Below are 17,495 nucleotides of genomic sequence, written 5' to 3'. Positions count from 1 at the left end.
TCTATTTTATTCGTTATTCATATAATCTATTTACTAGTCTGTAATCTATTTTATCTATTTTTTTATCTATTTTGAGCTATTGACTTTTTTAACTCTTATTATATACATTTAATTACTTTATCTAAATTTCTAATTTTATCTATTTAAATTTCTATTTTAACTATTTTTATCTATTTATATTTCTATTTGTATCTATTTAATTGTCCTATTTACTTATTTACTATCTTCTATTTTATGCATTTAATTTATCTATTTAATATTTCTATTTGTATCTATTTAAATTTCTATTTAAACTATTTTTATCTATTTATTTTTCTATTTAATCTATTTAATTGTCCTATTTACTTATCTACTTGCATATTTATATTTTTATTTTTATCTAGTTTATCTATTTTTAACTATTTAATTGTCCTATTTACTTATCTATTATCTTCTATTTTATACATTTAAATTATCTATTTAATATTTCTATTTTTATCTATTTAAATTTCTATTTGAACTATTTTTATCTATTTATTTTTCTATTTTTATCTAGTTTATCTATTTTTATCTATTTAATTGTCCTATTTACTTATCTACTTATTTATATGTCTATTTTTATCTAGTTTATCCATTTTTAACTATTTAATTGTCCTATTTACTTATCTACTATCTTCTATTTTATACGTTTAATTTATCTATTTAACATTTCTATTTTAATCTATTTACATTTCTATTGGAACTATTTTTATCTATTTATTTTTCTATTTTTATCTAGTTTATCTGTTTTTATCTATTTAATTGTCCTATTTACTTATCTACTTGCTTGCTTTTTTAAGTATTTACTTTTCTAATTTTATCATCACTTTCTATTTTTAAATAATTTTTATCTATTTACTTATCTATTTACCTCTATTTTTACCTAGTTATTTACGTATATATTACTATTATCAATTTTTATCCTTTTTCTTTTAGACTTGTAGGTACTTAATTTCATCATTTAACTGTTAAATATTTCTATTTACTGGTTTCATCTATTCACCTATCTATTTACTTAAAGGCGCAACCAATGTGGTCCCGGCGTCGTCCAGGCGCATAAAAGGCGGTCCTGGTTCCGTTCAGGGTCATCGAAGGCGCATCCAAGGCGCATCCAAGGCAGTCCAGGAATCGTCCAGGCGCATCCAAGGGGCATTCAAGCTGCATCCAAGACTGTTCTGTCGTCATCCAGGCGCATTGAAGGCAGTCCCAACCTTGTCCAGGCGCATCCAAACTACATCCAAGGAGCATCCAATGCACTTCCAAGACACATCCAAGGCGGTCCTGGAGTCAACTAGGGGCGTCCAAGGCGCGTCCAAGGCACTTCCAGTCGCAACAAAGCTGATCCCAGGATCTTCCAGGCACACACAAGGCTGTCTCAGCCTCGCCCGAGCACATCCAAGGCGGTCATGGCGTCGTCCAGGCGCATCAAAGGTAGTCCCGGCTTCGTTTGGGGGCATCCAAGGCGGTCTTGGCGTCGACTAGGCGCATCCGAGGCACATTCAAGCCAGTTCCGGCATCGTCCAGGCGCATCAAAGGCGGTCTTGACGCTTCTCAGGAGCATACAAGGCGGCCCAAGGGTCGTCCAGCTGCATCCAAGGTGATCACAGCGTCATCCAGGTGCATGCAAGCCGGGCTCGGCGTCAATCAAGCGCACAAGGGTCTAACTGGACGTCGGTGGGCACACCTTGGCAGCCCTGCTACTTATTTATTTTATCTATTTAATTCACTTTCTGTTTAGGCAATCAATTTTGCTATTATCTATTTTATAAATTAGGTCTAATTTCATCTATTTTGTCAATTATCTTTTCAGCTTCTATCCTATCAATTTGCTTTTCTATTTTAATCTATTTAACTATTTACGTTCCTATTTTGATGTATTTAATCTATTCACTTCTAATTTGATCTATTTTATCATTTTACTTGACTATTTTTATCTATTTACTCTTCTATTTTCATCTACTTTATCTAGTTTTCTAATTTTATGCAGTTAATTTACTTTGCTATTTTTATCTATTTTGTTTATTTACTTTGCTATCTTTATCTATTTACTTATCTATTTGATCCATTTACTTATCTTTATCTATTTACAGATCTATTTTACCCATCTAATTATCCATTTTCTTATTCAATTAATCTATTTACTTATCTGTACTAGTCTGTAATCTATTTTTATACATCTATTTTAACTATTTTTGATTCAATCTATTTTGATCTATTGACTTTTCTATTTTTACCTATTTACATTTCTATTTTATCCATTTACTTATCTATTTGATCTATTTTATTCGTTATTCATATAATCTATTCACTAGTCTGTAATCTATTTAATCTATTTTTTATTAAATTTATTTTGATCTATTGACTTTTTTTAACTCTTTATTTTATACATTTAATTACTTTATTTAATTTTCTATTTTTATCTATTTAAATTTCTATTTTAACTATTTATTTATTTATATATTTTTTTTATCTATTTTTAACTTTTTAATTGTCCTATTTACTTATCCACTATCTTCTATTTTATGCATTTAATTTATCTATTTAATATTTCTATTTTTATCTTTTTAAATTTCTATTTGAACTATTTTTATCTATTTATTTTTCTATTTTTATCTAGTTTATCTATTTTATTGTCCTAGTTACTTATCTACTTGCTTATTTTTATTTCTATTTTTATCTAGTTTATCTATTTTTAACTATTTAATAGTCCTATTTACTGATCTACTATCTTCTATTTTATACGTTTTAATTATCTATTTAATATTTCTATTTTTATCTATTTAAATTTCTATTGGAACTATTTTTCTATTTTTATCTAGTTTATCTATTTTTATCTATTTAATTGTCCTATTTACTTATCTACTCGCTTATTTGTCTATTTTTATCTAGTTTATTTTTAACTATTTAATTGTCCTATTTCTTATCTAATATCTTCTATTTTATACATTTAATTTATCTATTTAACATTTTTATTATCTATTTAAATTTCTATTAGAATTATTTTTATCTATTTATTTTTCTATTTTCATCTAGTTTATCTATTTTTATCTATTTAATTGTCCTATTTATTTATCTACTTGCTTGCTTTTTTAAGTATTTACTTTTCTAATTTTATCATCAGTTTCTATTTTTAAATAATTTTTATCTATTTACCTCTGTTTATACCTTATTTACCTATATATATATATTACTATTATCAATTTTTATCCTTTTTCTTTTAGACTTGTAGGTACTTAATTTCATCATTTAACTGTTAATTATTTCTATTTACTGGTTTCATCTATTCACCTATCTGTTTACTTAAAGGCGCAACCAATGTGGTCCCGGCGTCGTCCAGGCGCGTAAAAGGCGGTCCTGGTTCCGTTCAGGGTCATCGAAGGCGCATCCAAGGCGCATCCAAGGCAGTCCAGGAATTGTCCAGGCGCATCCAAGGGGCATTCAAGCTGCATCCAAGACGGTTCTGTCGTCATCCAGGCGCATTGAAGGCGGTCCCAACCTTGTCCAGGCGCATCTAAGCTACATCCAAGGAGCATCCAATATACTTCCAAGACACATCCAAGACGGTCCTGGAGTCAACCAGGGGCGTCCAAGGCACTTCCAAGCCAGTCCCTTATCGGACAGGCGCATCCTCGGCGGTGCTGTTGTCGGACAGGCACATCCTTGGCAGTCCTGTTGTCGGACAGGCGCATCCTCGGCGGTGCCGGCGTCGTCCAGGCGCACCCAAGGCGCATCCAAGGGGGTCCTGGCCTCATCCAAGCCGGTACCCGCTGTCCAGGTGCATTCAAGGCACATCCAAGACTGTCCTGGCGTCGTCTAGGCACATCCAAGGCGCATCCAAGGCAGTTCCAGCGTCGACCAGGCGCATCCAAGTAGGTCCCAGCTAATGCTGTCATGGCTTCGTCCATGCGCATCCACAGCAGTCCCGACGTCGTCCATGCGCATCCAAGGCGGTCGCAGCATCGTCCAGGTGCATACAGGTCGGTCCCGGCCTCGTCAAGGTGCATCCAAGCCGGTCATGTCGTCCAGGCGCACCCAAGGGGCATCCAAGTCAGTCATGGCGTCATATAAGGCACATCCCAAGGTGATCCTGGCATCGTCCAGGCACAAACAAGGCGGTCCTGTTCTTGTCGAAGGGCATCCAAGCAGGTCATGGAGTCGTCCAGGCGCATCCAAGGCACATCCAAGGCGCGTCCAAGGCGGTTTTGGCGTCGTCCAGGCGCATCCAAGGCGGTTTTGGCGTCGTCCAGGCGCATCCAAGGCGGTCCCAGCGTCATCCAGGCAGATCTAAGGTGATCCCGGCATCATCCAGGCGCATCCAAGGCAGTCCCGGCGTCGTCCAGGCTCATCCAAGGCAGTCCCGGCTTCGTCTAGGCATGAATCCAAGGAGGTCGCGAAATTATCCAGGCGCATCCAAGTCGGTTCGGGCGTCGTCCGGGCGCATCCAAAGCAGTCCAGGCGGATCCAAAGGCTTCTTCCATGCACATCCAAGGCACTCCATGCTTGAGGTTTTTCAGCGGAAACGAGCTGAATTATGCCAACAATCATCCCACTTTGTGAATGCTACATCAGTCAATCAGCATCACTGTTAGCAGCATATAAAGCAGCGTACCAAATTGCTCAGTGTAACAACAAAAAAACACATTGCAGAGGCGTTGATACTACCAGCAGCCATGGATTTGGTCTCTGTCATGCTGCCTCATTTTGATTAAAAAAGGCAGCACAAATCGCTTTATTTTTGTTTAGTAGGTTAAAATGTTTTATATATTGTGCTCCTGAGGTAAGGTTGCTGTTTAAAGTCCCAATGATCATACCCTGGGGGAGAGGGGAGCAGTGAGCAGCAGAGGTGCCTTGCTTGGGAATCATTTGGTGATCCAGTTCCAAGCCTTAATGCTGAGTGCCAAGCAGGGAGGAGGCGGGTCCCATTTATGTGGTTTTTGGTATTACCACGGCCAGGGTTTGAACCCACAACCTTCCAGTCTCAGGGCGGACACTTTACCACTTGGCCACTGAGCTAGTTCAATTCAATTACCTTGAATTGAATATTATTTATTGCTGTTACTCAATTTAATATGTATCTTATTACACTATATTTCTTCAGGACAAAATGGCAGTTGGTCAAGAATGTTTAGAGTTTATACATAATTTATTTTAAATTCTAGACAAAGTGATGCACATTGAATCTGTTCTGTAACAGAGTCAAAAACAATGTTATGGTAAGGCTATTCTTTATTGTAAGTTGATCTTTCTTTTTTACTTATTTATGTTTTCTTTAATCATTAAACGAACATTTAAGTTTAATGTTGATAAAGGTAAAAATGTTTTCTTCTCCCTCGGGGGAGCATCAGGAAATTGATTGAGCAGCACTGATCTAAGCACAGGCGCAGGGCAGGGGTGGGGTGGGCAGGGCAGGGCAGGGGTGGGCAGGGCAGGGCAGGGGTGGGCAGGGCAGGGCAGTTTCAACCAATATGCGGGCACATGACAGCCGCAAACAAGAGACTGATGCTAGTTTTGTTAATCTGTCGATGTTTACTGTAGCGCGTTAGCATCAAGCTACTCAATCTTAGCTTTCATCACAATTTCATCGCATACTGTGTCAAATCTGTATCGGGTGGTTTAAATCCATGTTTAGTATGCATAATATATGACCATGTGTACTGTTATATTTTCTGTCTACGTGTTGCTGCAAAGTTTGTGTTCAAATAGTGTTGTATTGGAGTTATGACGGCAACATCTGAGTTTGTTAGCATTGTACGTTAGCATTAAGCTCAGACAAAATTAAACACTCGGGAGATGCTTAAGTAACTTGTAAAGTGTGACCTTTGTAAATGAAAGATACTGACTTACTTGTTTGCTGTTCTCAAGTATTCAGATCATAATGGCTGACGTAATTTTTGGGACTTCAAATGAACACATGGAATTTACACTACACCATTGAAATGAAGGCAAACGCAATTCACGCAGCCCCCTAAAAAAACAATGACAAACGAGAAGTAATTATTCAAGTATTTTTACTTAATAAAAACCTAAATAGCATAATTAAAAAGAATGTAAAGAATTACAAAAAACAGTTTGTACATCATGATTTCATGCTTCAGTGTAATATAAAAAGTTGAGCCACTAAGCTTTAATCATTTTTTGGTATACAATTATTCACGGGCCTACTGTATGCCCATGAGTATTATATTTACCGCCAAGAAGTGTTGCTGCAAAGTTTGTGTTCAAATATTGCTATTATATTGGAGTTAAAACGAGTGCAACATTGATCTAGGTTTGTTAGCATTGTATGTTGGGAGTAAGCTCAGACAAAACAAACAACCGGAAGATGCTCAAATAATTGTCGTTAAGTGTTACCTTTGTAAATGAAGGACAATGACTTACTTGTTTGCTGTTCTCAAGTATTTATATCATGGCTGGCGTAATTTTTGGTACTCCAAATGAACACATGGAATTTACAGTACACCATTTAAATGAAGGAAAATACAATTCACACAGCCCCCTAAAAAAAAAACAATGACAAAAGAAAGTGTATTTTGTTTATTTTTTGCTTTACTGTATCCTTGTGAGTATTGTTATATTTTCTGCCTACAAGTGTTGCTGCAAAGTTTGTGTTCAAATATTGGTGTTATAACGACTGCAATATTGATCCAGGTTTGTTAGCATAGTATGTTAACAGTAAGCTCTGACAAAACTAAAACAATCGGGAGAAGCTTAAATACTTGTCGTTAAGTGTGACCTTTGTAAATGAGGGATAATAACTTACTTGTTTGCTGTTCTCTTCAAGTATTCAGATCATGGCTGAGGTAATTTTCGGTACTCCAAATGAACACAAATGGAAATTATAGTACACCATTGAAATGAAGGCAAATACAATTCACGCAGCCCCCTTAAAAAAAAAAAAAAAAAAACAATGACAAAAGAAAAGTTTATTTTGTTTTTTACTTCATTAAAACCTACAGTAGTATCATAATTGAAAATAATAAAGAGTTACAGAAAAACAGTTTGCAGTCTGTACATCATGTCATGCTTCAGTATAATACAAAGAGTTGAGCCACTAAGCTTCAATCAGTTTTTAGTATACATAATATACTGTAGGCCCGTGAATATTGTTATATTTTCTGCCAACAAGTGTTGCTGCAAAGTTTGCGTTCAAATATTGGTGTTATATTGGAGTTATAACGACTGCAACATTGATCCAGGTTTGTTAGCGTTGGATGTTAGCATTTAGCTCAGACAAAATTAAACACTCGGGAGATGCTTAAGTAACTTGTTGTAAAGTGTGACCTTTGTAAATGAGTGATAATGACTTACTTGCTTGCTGTTCTCAAGTATTCAGATCATAATGGCTGACGTAGGTTTTGGTACTCCAAATGAACACACATGGGTTTTACAGTACACTGTTGAAATGAAGGCAAATGCAATTTGCGCAACCCCCTAAAAAGACAATGACAAAAGAAAAGTTGTTTATTTCATTTGTTTATTACTTTACTGTATGCCTGTGAGTATTGTTATATTTTCTGCCTACAAGTGTTGCTGCAAAGTTTGTGTTTATATATTGGAGTTTTAACAACTTCAACATTGATCTAGGTTCATTAGCATTAGTAAACAGTAAAAGTAAAAAGACAGGATTTTATAAAAGTATTCATCCGTATTTAAACATGATATATCATTTTTACCTCATGCGTTACGCTATTCAAAACGGAGACAGTAATATGATTATGCGCACCTGCGCAGCATGAGGACATCCAACCAAGTACTCACGGCTAATTACTGATAAAAAAAGGACTATATGAATAAAAACGATGAATTTAAATAAAAGCAAGGATTTTATTCAAGTATATTCTTGTAATTAAAACACGAGCTGTAGCATTAAAGCATAACGCTACAACAAAATGTGAAATAAGGATTAATATTCCTTCTCTAAAACGCTGAAACCCTCAAAGTTGGCCACAACATGGCAATACAAATATTCCAGCTGGTTAACAACACTTTTGGGCAGTCAAAGACACAGAAATACTGTATAAAAATCAACCACTTGAAAACGAGGCAACACTGTACATCATATTCTCACATAGACGAAATATTTAAAAAAAATCAGGAGAAACCTTTAAATTTAACCATATTTAGAAGGAAGCCTATGAACAATTCTAACAATACTCACCATTTCCATATATTTGTCAAGCGGTTTCGAAAAAAACCGTCAAGTAAGGTAGGCCTCACTACAAGCTAAAGCTACCTCGTGTTGGCTCGAATGCTAAGTTAGCGCTAAGCTACTCGCGAACGAGAACAATATTACCAATATTATCACGACAATAGTTTATCGTATCATTTAATAAAGGCTTTTATTAATAGATTCTCCATATTATTACGAGTGTTGGTAGTATTTAACTTATAATATATCGTTCTTACCTCATGCGTTGCAATGCTATTCAAAACGGAGACAGCCGGCATATGATTACACGCACCTGCGCGCCACGACGACAACCAACCTAGTACTCACGGCTAATTACTGATAAAAAAAAAAGGACTATATGAATGAAACGAACACGATAAAATTAAATAAAAGAAAGGATTTTATGAAAGTATATTTTCGTAATTAAAACACGAGCTGTAGCATTAAAGCATTAAGCTACAACAATATAATAATGTGAAATAAGGATTAATATTCCTTTTCTAAAACGCTGAAACCCTCAAAGTTGGCCACAACATGGCAATATAAATATTCCAGCTGGTTATCAACAATTTTGGGCAGTCAAAGACACAGACATACTGTTTAAAAATCAACCACTTGACAACGAGGCAACACTGTACATCATATTCTCATATAGACGAAATAAAAAAAAATCAGGAGAAACCTTTAAATTTAACCACATTTAGAAGGAAGCCTATGAACAATTCTAACAATACTCACATTTCCATATATTTGTCAAGCGGTTTCGAAAAAAACCGTCAAGTAAGGTAGGCCTCACTACAAGCTAAAGCTACCTCGTGGTGGCTCGAATGCTAAATTAGCGCTAAACTACTCGCGAACGAGAACAATATTACCAATATTATCACAATAGTGTATCGTATCATTTAATAAAGGGGTTTATTAATAGATTCTCCATATTACGAGTGTTGGTAGTATTTAACTTATAATATATCGTTCTTACCTCATGCGTTGCAATGCTGTTCAAAACGGAGACAGCCGGCATATGATTACACGCACCTGCGCGCAACGACGACAATCAACCTAGTACTCACGGCTAATTACTGATAAATTAAAAAAAAAGGACTATATGAATGAAACGAACACTATAAAATTAAATAAAAGCAAGGATTTTATGAAAGTATCTTGTAATTAAAACACGAGCTGTAGCATTAAAGCAGAAAACTACAACAATATAATAATGTGAAATAAGGATTAATATTCCTTTTCTAAAACGCTGAAACCCTCAAAGTTGGCCACAACATGGCAATATAAATATTCCAGCTGGTTATCAACAATTTTGGGCAGTCAAAGACACAGACATACTGTTTAAAAATCAACCACTTGAAAACGAGGCAACACTGTACATCATATTCTCATATAGACGAAATTAAAAAAAAATCAGGAGAAACCTTTAAATTTAACCACATTTAGAAGGAAGCCTATGAACAATTCTAACAATACTCACATTTCCATATATTTGTCAAGCGGTTTCGAAAAAAACCGTCAAGTAAGGTAGGCCTCACTACAAGCTAAAGCTACCTCGTGTTGGCTTGAATGCTAAATTAGCGCTAAACTACTCGCGAACGAGAACAATATTACCAATATTATCACGACAATAGTTTATCGTATCATTTAATAAAGGGGTTTATTAATAGATTCTCCATATTATTACGAGTGTTGGTAGTATTTAACTTATAATATATCGTTCTTACCTCATGCGTTGCAATGCTGTTCAAAACGGAGACAGCCGGCATATGATTACACGCACCTGCGCGCAACGACGACAATCAACCTAGTACTCACGGCTAATTACTGATAAATAAAAAAAGGACTATATGAATGAAACGAACACGATAAAATTAAATAAAAGAAAGGATTTTATGAAAGTATCTTGTAATTAAAACACGAGCTGTAGCATTAAAGCAGAAAACTACAACAATATAATAATGTGAAATAAGGATTAATATTCCTTTTCTAAAACGCTGAAACCCTCAAAGTTGGCCACAACATGGCAATATAAATATTCCAGCTGGTTATCAACAATTTTGGGCAGTCAAAGACACAGACATACTGTTTAAAAATCAACCACTTGAAAACGAGGCAACACTGTACATCATATTCTCATATAGACGAAATTAAAAAAAAATCAGGAGAAACCTTTAAATTTAACCACATTTAGAAGGAAGCCTATGAACAATTCTAACAATACTCACATTTCCATATATTTGTCAAGCGGTTTCGAAAAAAACCGTCAAGTAAGGTAGGCCTCACTACAAGCTAAAGCTACCTCGTGGTGGCTCGAATGCTAAATTAGCGCTAAACTACTCGCGAACGAGAACAATATTACCAATATTATCACGACAATAGTTTATCGTATCATTTAATAAAGGGGTTTATTAATAGATTCTCCATATTATTACGAGTGTTGGTAGTATTTAACTTATAATATATCGTTCTTACCTCATGCGTTGCAATGCTGTTCAAAACGGAGACAGCCGGCATATGATTACACGCACCTGCGCGCAACGACGACAATCAACCTAGTACTCACGGCTAATTACTGATAAATAAAAAAAGGACTATATGAATGAAACGAACACGATAAAATTAAATAAAAGAAAGGATTTTATGAAAGTATCTTGTAATTAAAACACGAGCTGTAGCATTAAAGCAGAAAACTACAACAATATAATAATGTGAAAAGGATTAATATTCCTTTTCTAAAACGCTGAAACCCTCAAAGTTGGCCACAACATGGCAATATAAATATTCCAGCTGGTTATCAACAATTTTGGGCAGTCAAAGACACCGAAATACTGTTTAAAAATCAACCACTTGAAAACGAGGCAACACTGTACATCATATTTTCAAATAGACGAGATTAATAAAAATCACAAGAAACCTTTAAATGTTACCATATTTAGGAGGAAGATTATAAACAGTTCCAACAGTACTCACCATTTCCATATATTTGTCAAGCGGTTTAGAAAAAAATCGTGAAGTATGATAGGCTAAGCTACAAGCTAAAGCTACCTCGTGTTGGCTTGAATGCTAAATTAGCGCTAAACTACGCGCGAACGAGAACAATACTACCAATTTTTTATTATTATTATTATTAGTATTATTATTTAGCACACACAAAAAATAACACATGTGTAACATGAATTTTAGCAAGACAGTAGTTTATCGTATCATTTAATAAAGGCTTTTATTACTACATTCTCCATATTATTACGAGTGTTGGTAACTTACCGTTCTTACCTCATGCGTTACGCTATTCAAAATGGAGACAGCTGGCATGATTTCACGCACCTGCGCAGCACGACGGAACTAATTCCTGATAAATAAACAAAAAAAGAAGAACAATATGAATAAAACAAACACAATGAAATTAAATAAAGTCGTCAAATAAAACACTAGATGAAAAAAAGGCCAAAATAACTTACTTTGTCACGAATAACGATACGATGCGTTCGAAGGATAAAAAAAAATCACTGCTCCCCTCATGCCTGTCCAGCTTCCATAGTAACCCTAACCCTAACCCTAACCCTAACCCTAACCCTAACCCTAACCCTAACCCTAACCCTAACCCTAACCCTAACCCTAACCCTAACCCTGTCCAGCTTCCATAGCAACATGAAGGTCAAAGTGTCTTTTTCAAATTTAGGTTTACATTATTTTGTGTACGTGCACATTTCAAGTGACCCTTTTAATGAACTCTGTTTACATTGAACATCCAAAATTCTAATAACAACAATAAGAATAAATGAATAAAATAAGAATAAATAGAAAAATATGAATAATACTGTTATGTTTGTTTGAATTTGGACTTTTGTGCAAAATAAATGCACAAAGAAAAAAAGAGTAAAACTGTTCCGAGCACTCGTTGCAAAATAAATCCAGTCAATTTTGTGATTTCAAATCTGACTCTAACTCTAAGTCTGCCACTAAATATATTGGAAAACAACTAAGTGTATGTTTGTGCACTCTGATCTTAGGCATAATTCATTCACGCAAGACTAACTTCACACAACGTTTTTACTACGAGCAAAAGACCTCGCTCTTTGCTTCTCACTGTCATTACCCGTCTGTTGAGTCAATCATTTCCCATGCTCTTGATAAGAAACAATAAACTGACCCCTTTTGCCTCACCCTGAGCTAATTCCTTTGGGGTCCGGAGGGGCCTCCGAAAGACAGAGTGCAAGTGTTTGTGAGACATTCTATGAGAGTGCGTTAGTGCGGGGCTCTGATTAATTAAGTGTGCGATATTGTGTTTGTGTGCATACGTGGAATGGCCCGCATGTGGGTTCACTAGCCCGCATGTGTGTGATTGTGCGTGTAAATTTCATCACAAGTGCCAGTGTGTGTGATCTGTTTCCAATTAGCCCGCTTGTGTTGGCGTCGCCGAGAGGCATGACTAATGTCGTCTTGAGCCGGGATGAGTGTGTGTGTGTGTGTGTGTGCTGGAATAAAGCCCCAGCTGATGGCCCTGAAAGGGCTTCCATCTGCTGCCACATCACAATGAAGAAGTGGACGGCTGCAGACAGATGAGTGGGACAGCGACTAAAGGCGACATGCATTATGGGAAGGACCGTGATGTGGGAATAAACTATTAGGGCCAAATAGCGCCTGTGGGTCAGGCTTTGGGGGGCGAGGCTTATCTTGGCAGATTGATGGTGCCATTTGCACATAATGACTAGCATCGTTAAGGTGCATAAACACCCAAAGCCATATTTGATTTCATCCAAATAATTTTGGGGGGGGACATCTGCAAGAAGTCATGTGATTGGATATTACTAAACCAATCATAAACACAATTGATGGGCTAATTTGTATTGGGTAGAACGATCGAAAACTCATCAAAGTCAAAGTCAGCTTTATTGTCAATCACTTCACGTGCCAAGACATACAAAGAGATTGAAATTGCGTTACCCACTATCCCACGGTGACAAGACATATAACAAAACATCCAAAACGTATGTCTCAAATGGGCTCCGAAGATAATGTCAACAACAGTCAAAGTTACGGATCGTTTTAGGAAGGCAGCCTCAGTACCTTAGAGACTTTGTGTGCAAAATAATGGCTGGATGAAATGGAAGCAAGGCTTCCTGTGAAGGCCTCAAGAAACTAAACCGACTAAGGCAAAAAAATAGATTCTTATGATTAATTCTGATTTAAGATTATTATTATGATTAATTATTATTTAACATTAGGAAGTGTTAAATGTGAAAAACTTCCCACTAAAATGTGGAGGATGTTGTCTTGGCAACACTAGCAAGATATCTCTTCCAGTAAACGTGTTGCCGGTGTAAAGTACACTCAAGATATCAGGCACCAGCTGGAAAGAGAAATATACCCAGCGTGGTTTTGGTTTCTGTTAAAAAAAACGTACATTTTGTTTTTATTATACTGTCATTAATTCAAGTAATTTTGTGACTGCTTTCTACTCCTGGGGCTACCGGTGTAAGACAATACTGAATAATAGTGTTATAAACCACTGAGAGAGCACCTGAGTGGCAAATAAATAAAACTGCGGGCAGTAAAAATATCAAACCCACAAAATTATACATTTCTACATAGCAATTTCCATGCGTGTTTTTCAGAAATGTGTACCCGCAGCACTCTAATTAGGAAAGTTTTTATCTATGGCAACTGGCCACGGCTCAAATGGGGCCGATTTGCTATTCATTTAGCGTTAATATGGAGATCTCAAATGTTTGGATGTGTTTGACAGCCAACTGTTTCTATTCCTGCACATGAAAAAAAGGGATAATCATCAAACAGCTGTCAAATACTGTGCTGTGATTAGACGCTCTACCTCAGGATGGATTTTCACGTGCCAATGGGGCCAAAAACATTTGGAAGGGTTCAATGAGTTAACATATACCAACTGTGGCAGGTCGAGGATGACGGTCTTCTAAAAGCAGGACGTCTCGCCGCCGTGTCACTCTTTCCGTGCATGTCGTGGGTAACATATGTAGAAACAGATGCCTCGGTGCTAATGTAGTGTACACAGTATGCGTGCGAAGCCGCTCTGGGAGCTCTGGAAATACAAATGCAGCTTTACTGACTTTAACTGTTTGGAGTCATTCGCTGGTCAAGCATGCTGGTGATTTATAGTGGTTGGCGTTTTTATTTTTTTTTCCAGGAAATTGATGGTTTTGTAATAATTGCTTTGCATGACCTTTTTCCCCCTTCATGAAAGACGTTCACGGAAACGGGTATAATGTTGATTTGAGGCTCGGCGTGCCCACATCAAAGTGATATGAATGACAAGCGACAAGGATTCAATTATAAGTTTCCGTATTGTTGATTCAAACGATCGGGATTGTCAACAGGATCCTCAATCAGCTGTGAGGATGAGGGGAAACATTTAAAACATGCACTGTACTGGTACTCAAAGACCGGAATTTCACACAGGTGCCTTACTAGGTTTTTAAATTCGCCTTGATGTGATTGTTCAATTGAAAACCAGAAGGTTCTAAAAGAAGAACCTCCATAAATGTGTGTGTTTTGAAAGTTGGTTTTTGTGAACTTTGCCAATATGCAGGGACTCCGAAGCGCAGCTGACTCTGACTATAAATACTGTGCGGCACTTTACACAAGTGTGGTTGTCATTAATGTGGCTCACTTTCCTCCCGTCTTGACACCCACTGAAACACACACGCACACAAACTCTTATTTGGAGAAACCAGTCACGCGTCATAATTGTATGTTGCAGTATTAACGTAATTGCTGTGTAATTATTAGAGCAGAATTACAACACAACCATGATTATAAGACTGAGTTTAGTCAGGAAAAATGTAAAATGACATGTTTTTTTGCGATGAATTTGCAGAAATGGAAAATCACCACTGAGAACAGAAACATGACAGTCGTACGTGTTGTACTATATTGCCGAAAGAAAATATCCAGAGTCTGACAGCCCACGTCAGAGGATTGACAAAACGTGCTGCACCTCGGTCCACTAAATCAATTTTCGCTACTTGACACATACTATATGATCCATTTTACATCAGGAAAGGAGCACATGGTTCAAAAGATTAATGGGACAGTGAGCTGGTGACACAAGAAAATGGACCTAAAAGGCCAAAAGAAAGAAAAAAGATCAAAAAGAAGAAGAGGGCTTGATGGAACAGGCCCGGGGGGCGAGCGATCAAACGTCTCCTTTATGTACACACATGCATGTCATTCATATGTATGTCAAAGAACAGGACCTACTGAAGACGAATTACCTAGCACTCTTCTCTAAAAACATATCATAGTCCAACAAATGACAAAGGCAATCGGATCAAAATAGAGTATAACGCTTCATCTTGATCGTGTTTATAAAGCCATGTTTGCTAATCTCCTTCAAACATTGAAGTGTACCCTACGCAGCGTGTTGACATGTAAAAAGGTTAAACTTTTTAGTTTAAAATAACTGTAACCTCCATGATCCTTTGCCATACCCTGAGTAATATCACAATACATGTTTCGTTTTGGTCCAATCTTAAGTCCATCGACGATGCCACTAGCCTCATCTGAGCTAGCGCTAAGCACTAAGCTAGCACTCGCTTTCGTTAGCAGGAGGCCAATCATACCCAACTAAATATGTTAAATTTTTTTTATGTCTTGGCTTTGTCACATCATTTGTTCCATTTGACGACAGGTCACATGATGTTGAAGTGCCCTCATACCTCATATTTGCACAACGTAGAATCATTAACAGGTCTTATTAAGACTGTCCGCCCATAAATCTACACAATGTAAGACGTGGCTCGCGGCTAAATGGTAATGTGTGTGATATCGTGAGGCTTCTGATATGACTAAGATCAACTCATCACAATAACGCTTTGTGTGTGTCAGACAGGAATGTGGCGAGAAAAGGATGTGCTAGACGTCCTTCAGTCTTTCCTGATTTGACCATCTTTGCTTCTTATTTTTCCCCCTTTCCCTGAAACTGCTCTCTTATTCCATATTCTCCTCCCTCACACTCAAAGATCCATTCCCATCATCATAATGTGACATTACTGGGTAATGTGACCTGTCTGTGAGGTCAAAGTGTTACTTTGGAGTCTAATGATCCATTTTCACACCTTTCACATGTATGAAATGGAGGCGGTGGGGGGGATTGGAGGGTACATCGTGTGACTTCAATGAGGAAGTGGACAGGTTTTTGCTCGTGCATAACTGTCATGGTACATCCAGTATCCTATGAAAGTGTGTTAGAGCAAAGAAGGTGATGCGAGAGGAGTACAGCTGCAAAAACAAAGGAATATGGCATGTATGAACGAGACTCTGGTTGCATACAGTGCTCCTGCTTACCAGAGATTTCCCCCAAGCCTTTGATGGAAGAACTTGATCTGGGTTTTACAGACACAAGTCCCAGCAAGCTAGTCATGCAGCGAGGCTGCTACGCAAGAGCAACAGAAGGTTAAAAGTTCCAAAAGCTCCAGTGATGGCCGTGATTACCACGGTTTTTTTTTTTACCACTAAGTTCGGGAAGATGTCGACACCAAATTCCTAGTCAACCTGATCTCGAGTTCTCAGTTATAGCCTAACCCGAACATCAAACAGACTTTGCGTCAGTGATTCATAGGGCATTAAGAGGAGCCTCGCCCTAGCCACAAATCTGACTGCCGGCAGGTGTTGGTCTTCAGGACGCTAGTAAATTACCTCTTCAGTATTGAATTACTGTAAATATTCTGTTGCTCATTCAGATCACATAGGCCTACTCTGGTTCATCCAAAACATTCTGAAAACCGCACTGCAAAACTTTTACTTGTGGTGCATTTCTTGACCCCATCATGAACTGTACTTCTGCTTTGTTTTCAAATTGGCAGTTTTTGCAATAGATCTGGCGGATCTGACGTGATTGAGACGCGTGTAGGTATGCTCACAGTAATTTTATTGTCACTATGACGTTGTTTGTGTGTGATTTCATTTTAGTTCACCTCCGTATTTTCATAGCTGGGTTGCAACACAGATGTCATCTTGGGTATTAAAATGAAGAGTGAGATGAGGTCAGCTCATGTACGCCAATTTATATTGATATAAAAGCCCTTTGTATGTACATTATGGGACCTTTTATGGTCGTTGTTTAAACAATGCCGCCCCCGTGTGTTTACAAAGCAGAACGACATTTTACTGAATATTCTTACATCATTGGGTGGGTGAAAAGTAGCACACTTTTGAATTTATATATATATATTTTTTTAAAAGTGGATAGTTGGTATTCTGGCCTTTCCCTTCTCTTTGGTAGGGAGGATAGATGGTGGGGTGTTGAATTGAAGAAGACCTGGTGCTC

The 17,495-nt window shown here is 37.1% G+C and overlaps 1 long non-coding RNA gene across 4 annotated transcripts; it reads right to left on the bottom strand.

The window, feature by feature from the left end:
- Positions 1-200: 200 nt before the first annotated feature.
- On the bottom strand, positions 201-11,500 carry LOC147059619 (uncharacterized). Of its 4 annotated transcripts, none has more exons than XR_015065604.1 (5): positions 11,459-11,500; positions 7,327-7,449; positions 6,779-6,901; positions 6,397-6,514; positions 201-5,983 (listed from the first exon to the last, which is right to left on the bottom strand). It is a non-coding gene; the product is annotated as an uncharacterized LOC147059619 (long non-coding RNA). The 4 variants fall into 4 exon arrangements; XR_015065603.1 differs by lacking the exon at positions 11,459-11,500 and adding an exon at positions 9,168-9,298; XR_015065606.1 differs by lacking the exon at positions 11,459-11,500 and adding an exon at positions 8,927-8,993.
- Between the last annotated feature and the right edge of the window lie 5,995 nt (positions 11,501-17,495).

Source organism: Syngnathus leptorhynchus, chromosome 3, assembly GCF_054491065.1.
Source record: "Syngnathus leptorhynchus isolate UIUO chromosome 3, UIUO_Slep, whole genome shotgun sequence".
NCBI lineage: Eukaryota > Metazoa > Chordata > Actinopteri > Syngnathiformes > Syngnathidae > Syngnathus > Syngnathus leptorhynchus.
This window is presented reverse-complemented; position numbering and strand designations above follow the sequence as displayed.